Source organism: Salvelinus sp. IW2-2015, linkage group LG20 (assembly GCF_002910315.2).
Source record: "Salvelinus sp. IW2-2015 linkage group LG20, ASM291031v2, whole genome shotgun sequence".
Taxonomy (NCBI): domain Eukaryota; kingdom Metazoa; phylum Chordata; class Actinopteri; order Salmoniformes; family Salmonidae; genus Salvelinus; species Salvelinus sp. IW2-2015.
The window spans coordinates 42,482,630-42,489,427 of NC_036860.1; the positions used below are offsets into that span (position 1 = coordinate 42,482,630).

Below are 6,798 nucleotides of genomic sequence, written 5' to 3' on the forward strand. Positions count from 1 at the left end.
GTTGAAGATACCGGAAGTGGAGGTCCTGGGCTGGCGTGGTTACATGTGGTCTGCTGTTGTGAGGCCGGTTGGATGTCCTGCCAAATTCTCTAAAACGATGTTGGCTTATGGTAGAGAAATTAACATTAAATTCTCTGGCAACAGTTCTGGTGGACATTCTTGCATTCAAATTGCACACTCCCTCAACTCTGACATTCTGTTGTGTGACATCTTCACATTTTAGTGGCCTTTTATTGTCCCTGAAATAAGCTTTTTCTGCGTATAGAAAATGTCTGGGATMTTTTATTTCAGCTCATATTTTGGTTCAGTGTAAAAGCACCTGGACACAGACATAAGAATCGTTTCCCCTGAATCGAGAACATAGAAAGTATCTCCAAATGCAGCTTAGTTGAAAAATATTTTGCTTCTTTATAGGTACACCTGTAATGGCCATTTAATGGACATCATAAGTCTGGTTATATCACATTATCTGGCTTACAAACTAGCAACTGTAATGTGATCGCTGTAGGACCAAAATAGCAGAGAGGTTTAGCTTCGCGGATATCCCAATACTGCAATTTAATTCTAACTTTACCTTTTAAAGGAAGCCACATACATGATTTTATGAAAGCAATGCATTAAGGTTTTTTGTAATTTAATAAAAATTACCTCAGATTTCATGTGTTCTTTATCTGGTTACATTTGACTGTTGCTTATTTTTCTTATATTTTGCCTATTGTATAGTTAATGGTATTCCAATGGACACATGCTTCACTGGGACATTAGAATCCCAGTCCTTTTCCAGGYTGGTAGTTAATTTCTCTCACCTGGTGAACCAGGTCTAAACCAGTCCCTGATTAAATAGGTGTTTCAGCCCTCCAGGACCAGAGTTTCCAAGCTATGCAGTAGAGCATTTCCTGTCGGAGAGGTCCAGTGGTTTTGACCCCCAGGGGCCTGTCATGCCAAGCCAGAGAGGAGGGGGAGRAGAGAGGATGAAAGTGAGAGAGGGAGGATGAAAGTGAGAGGGAGGGAGAGGTGGGAAGAGAGTGGAAGACTGAGAAACAGAAAGACAGCAGTGCAAATGTACTTGGACTAGAGTATTTCAACAACTCTTCTTTTCYRACTTGTTAGGCAATCATATGTACCTACAGGGGAAGGATGGTCAGCCACACAGGAGGGTGATGTTTACTAAGGAGGAGAAGGAGGCCGTGCTGACCGAGATGCATGCTGGCCATTTTGGAGTGAAGCACATGATTGCCAAAATCAACCTACTTTCTTCTGACGGGGAATTGTCGAGGAGTTGAACAGCTGGGCAAGTGAAATAACCTTTTGTTTATCAATCACATTCTATTATATCTTAAATTATGATCATTTCAATTAATATATCAGAGAGCACACAATGTTTCAATTTGTCACTTTTTGCTTAAAGGTCAGTACCCTGTCTAGCCTACCAGAAGTTTGAGAGGGTGACTTACGGGTAAGAATAAAGTAATCTTCTCTCTAACACTTTAAATGTTAGGGGTGGGACTCATTGGACCACTTTAAATGTTAGGGGTGGGACTCATTGGACCACTTTAAATGTTAGGGGTGGACCTCATTGGACCACTTTAAATGTTAGGGGTGGACCTCATTGGACCACTTTAAATGTTAGGGGTGGGCCTCATTGGACCACTTTAAATGTTAGGGGTGGACCTCATTGGACCACTTTAAATGTTAGGGTGCTTGGAACCAATAATAGMTTTTAGTTTTRTATGATTCCTCTCAAGGACGAGACTGGCGTGGCCACCTCCAGGCGATGATGGACATCTTCAACACCCACGGTTATCTTGCGTGACCGAGTTCATGAACACTGGAACAAGGTACGGATGTTATAAGTTATATTCTGTCACCAATGGGTTTTTTAAATACATTTTTTACAATTTGTTTTTGTTTTTCCATGGTACATAATCAGACATATTTCAATGTCTTACATTGTCAATAGATATCACTTTCCTACACCCTTCTCCAGGTTTGGTGAATGGACCAACCAGACTCTCAAGACTGCCATGAGCAAGTCCATTGACTGGTACCAAGAAGGTAATTCTCTATGAACACAACAACAGCATCCAGGCCTCCACCGAGTACGGACGGGAGCCGCAGCTGTTGACTGAGGTGAACAATGCAATTGTATATACAATTATTGCATTTACTGTAGTCTTTCAAATGTGTGATTGACTTAGTGTTGTTGTTTGTCTATTGCTATTTTTGTATAACGTACTTTCAGATCACTGAAACCCCACCTGATGTGGTGGAAGTTGTCGAACCAGATCAGAACGCCTTCGAGGACCACCTTCAGGCACGGACTGAGAAGGATGCAGAGGTTTTTGACTAGGTAAAAATGATTTGGTTGACATTTGAGAATGCAAGAAATGGTAGTCCTCTTCAATTTACCTCTCCAAATGACTGTAGGACCATCGACTGTCCAAGCCCCCAGGAGGTATCCCATCCACCAGAACCAGTGAGTTCGGATCAGTCTGATTTTATGAGTTGGAGGGGGACCAGCTTGAGGTAGGCTATACCTTCTAAAAGTGTTGAAATGTACATATCTCCCATTTATAACACTGCACTAATAACACTGCATGCTTGTGGTTGAATATATATATATGTATTTATTGTAGGTCCTTGCATACAACAATGAATATTCCATCACATTTTCTCACAGTAAAGTGTAACCTGTGTGTTTGCTTGTTTACATCTTCTACCCTGTTCCCTTTTAACTCTGCTCCTGTTCTCCAGGACCTAGGGGTTCTGCCAAACACCCAGATGTAGATCCACCTGATGTCCATTACCAACCACCCACTGTTATTGTCATGTTGTTATTATCTGCTAAGAAAATGTTCTTGTTCTATCATACATAATATGTGAGATACACAGATTAACTAAATACACTAGAACTGCAGACACTCAGAACAAAGAGAGCCGCAGTGCCTGGACTTTGCAGTCTCCTTCAAGTTCCCCTTCCGAGACTGGCTGCCTGTTGAGAACAAGTGACAGGCAGCAACYAACTCCTCAAAATTCCACACACCAGAATTCAGTATTTTAATCTGATTGCCATGTGAGTGTACAAAAACATTTGAAAATAATGACACACCTGTACCAAAAAATATCAAAGTTTATGTATTACAATCTTAAATATTGCCAGGTTGGTTTTCACAGCTGTTTCACAAGGTGTTCATTATTGTCAGTTGTATCCTTTGATGCTCTTTATTTGTTCCACATGATTCATGGTTGTGTCCTAGGACCTACAATAGATACATATATATTCAACCACAAGGGTGTACTAATGAGCTATGATAATTCCTTTTATCATAAGAGGACTACTGAAATTCTATTATTTCAGTGTAGATAAGGGAAGGGCAGGTTAAAACAAAAACATGACAGCCAGACAAGCCAGTGTATGAATCAAACGGATTTGCATATGATTGGAGTGGAAATTAGTTGACTTCGTGATCTGTAAGGTAAGTAACTTTAATGTGTCAAGCAGATTGCAGTGTTTAAGACATGGATTTCATGTTGTAATGTTAACAAGGTACCCAGAAGTAGTTTGAAGTAATATTTTAATTTTGTTAGCTAAATAAAGCTTGTTAAAACAGCGAAATTGTCGCGGAAATCAGCCTTGTTTGCATATCGATGATGAAAAGAATGTTGTTTAGATTGCAATGATCTCCAAAATTCTAATCATTAGGTCGTCACACCATTGATATAGCAACAGACGCTAATAGTTTATCGAATCCAATTGTGATGCAGAGGGGGACACTTTTGGCCGGAACATTATTTGGAATGATAGGCCCCCAGGTTTGTCTTCCCTCTGAGGTCAGCTACAGCTCACAGCACAGAGCTGGGAATACAGCATTGGCTGGTTGCTAGATCAGTAAAGGCATCCGTCTCCATTATAATCAGCAAGGAAAAGTGTTTGTTTAGACACACCTACCACTTACCCTTACCCTCAGCAAACTTAACATGTGTAAATATCTGTATGAACATAAGATTCAACAACTGAGACATAAACTGAACACGTTCCACAGACATGTGACTAACAGAATAGGAATAATGTGTCCCTGAACAAAGGGGGGGTCAAAATCAAAAGTAACAGTCAGTATCTGGTGTGGCCACCAAAAAAGAAAAYCTGACCCCTAGCGTCAAGAAGGTAGTACTGCAGTGCATCTCCTCTTTATGGACTGCACCAGATTTGCCAGTTCTTGCTGTGAGATGTTACCCCACTCTTCCACCAAGGCACCAGCAAGTTCCCGGACATTTCTTGGGGAATGGCCCTAGCCCTCACCCTCTGATCCAACAGGTCCCAGACGTGCTCAATGGGATTGAGATCCGGGCTCTTCGCTGGCCATGGCAGAACACTGACATTCCTGTCTTGCAGGAAATCACGCACAGAAGGAGCAGTATGGCTGGTGGCATTGTCATGCTGGAGGGTCATGTCAGGATGAGCCTGCAGGAAGGGTACCACATGAGGGAGGAGGAAGTCTTCCCTGTAACGCACAGCGTTGAGATTGCCAGCAATGACAACAAGCTCAGTCCGATGATGCTGTGACACATTGTCCCAGACCATAACGGACCCTCCACCTCCAAATCAATCCTGCTCCAGAGTACAGGCCTCGGTGTAACGCTCATTCCTTCGACGATAAACGCGAATCCGTCTATCACCCCTGGTGAGACAAAACCATGAATTGTAAGTGAAGAACACTTTTTGCCAGTCCTGTCTGGTCCAGCGACGGTAGGTCTGTGCCCATAGGCGATGTTGTTGCCGGTGATGTCTGGTGAGGACCTGCCTTACAACAGGCCTACAAGCCCTCACTCCAGCCTCTCAGCCTATTGCGGAGGGTCTGAGCACTGATGGAGGGATTGTGTGTTCCTGGTGTAACTCGGGCAGTTGTTGTTGCCATCCTGTACCTGTCTGGCAGGTGTGATGTTCGGATGTACCGATCCTGTGCAAGTGTTGTTACACGTGGTCTGCCACTGTGAGGACGATCAGCTGTCCGTCCTGTCTCCCTGTAGCTCTGTCTTAGGCGTCTCACAGTACGGACATTGCAATTTATTGACCTGGTCACATCTGCAGTCTTCATGCCTCCTTGCAGCATGCCTAAGGCACGTTAACGCAGATGAGCAGGGCCTCTCGGCATCTTTTGGTGTTTTTCTGAGTCCGTAGAAAGGCCTCTTTATTGTCCTAAGTTGTCATAACTGTGACCTTAATTGCCTACCGTCTGTGAGCTGTTAGTGTCTTAACGACCGTTCCACAGGTGCATGTTCATTAATTGTTTATGGTTCATTGAACAAGCATGGGAAACCGTGTTTAAACCCTTTACAATGAAGATCTGTGAAGTTATTTGGATTTTTACGAATTATCTTTGAAAGACAGGGTCCTGAAAAATGTTTCTTTTTTTTCTGAGTTTATTATTACACCTCATGATTGACAGGTTCTTAACAGAGCTGTTAGAAAACATAGTCTGCACTATTTGTTCATTTCAAGAGTGTTTTTTTAACGTTAAACTGCTTGTCTACTGCTGATTGTTTCCTGGAGAGAGAGGGTGCAACCTTTGGTGTGTCTTTGAACTGTCTTCGTTAGGGCTGTCTTTGATGTAGCTGCTGTCAGAGTGCCGGTGGATGGATGCTGCGTGTATATTAGCATTAATTACGACAACTCTAACCTGGAGACTCCTCTCCCTCTCTCTGGCTGTCTGTCTGKCGGTTCCTTCTGTGGACTCCCACCTGCTCCCAGGTCTCAACGGTTAAGTGGTTTACAGAGCGGGGGGGATGCCTGTCACATCCGGAGCTATGATCTTATAAGAACCCCCCCTTCCTCCCCGGTGTTGCTGGATCAGATCTGCATAATGGGGGTGAAGTGAACGAGCTCAGTTAGTGACATACCTACCTGTTTAACCTCAATTATCTGCCAAACAGCCAGGGATCAGGTCACTGAACTTTGAGCTCTCTGAACGGGAGCATGTCTGCTTACTAAACAGTCAAACTAAAGCAAGTCTCTACTCGACAGTAACACACTGTACATGCTTATGAGAAGACGGGCTCTGCACATCCCTTATTTATGGAGCGCTGTGTCAAGATGCAACCACAGCTGTCCAGGGCTTCTGTAATGGTTCTTGTGCTGCTGCTAAAGGGCTTCTACAGTCTTAGTGGTGAGTGTTTAAAGAGAGACTCGAGATCCCTTCTATAGACACTTACTAGATTTAAAGTGATTGCCATGACTGTGAATGAATGGCAGACACTCTGTGCTTCTCCATCTCCTGTAGGGTTTAACAGCTTAATCTTAAGCAATGAATGAGTGCTGCTGCTTCTTGATTAAGCTTTGCATGGCACATTTGAATAATACAACTTGAGATGATAAAAAATAATACTTAGAATTGTCTATTGTTAAAAGATCCACTGCAACTTCATGTGAATTGATTTTGTCACTCATCTAAATGTAGTCTACCAGTCAGTAACTGTAGTTTATGCGAAGTTGTCAGAAAATGCTAACATACGGGTTTCAGGGATACAGTATTTTATACCTAACTTCGGTTTCCCCTAAAAAACGAAAGTGGGAAACTCTTTCTACTACTGCTACTTTATGTTGGTAGATGTCAGATGCATCACCTTCAAAAAATTCTGACTGGCCTACTATTTCAGGGATTCACCAGAGGGCAGTCTTGCCATGCAATAGACAGGGGATCCCAGGCAGGACTCCTCATCAGTGTTGGAGAAGCTACTTTGATAATATAGCTACCAATTACTTCACACTGGAAGAAGTTAAGGATATAGCTTAAGAAAAAT

General features: G+C 42.8%; 1 long non-coding RNA gene across 1 annotated transcript; it reads left to right on the forward strand.

Moving 5' to 3' along the window:
• The first annotated feature begins 1,752 nt into the window (after positions 1–1,752).
• On the forward strand, positions 1,753–2,816 carry LOC111982047 (uncharacterized). Its single transcript, XR_002879654.3, has 5 exons — positions 1,753–1,838; positions 1,988–2,130; positions 2,243–2,350; positions 2,428–2,526; positions 2,755–2,816. It is a non-coding gene; the product is annotated as an uncharacterized lncRNA (long non-coding RNA).
• Positions 2,817–6,798: the final 3,982 nt, after the last annotated feature.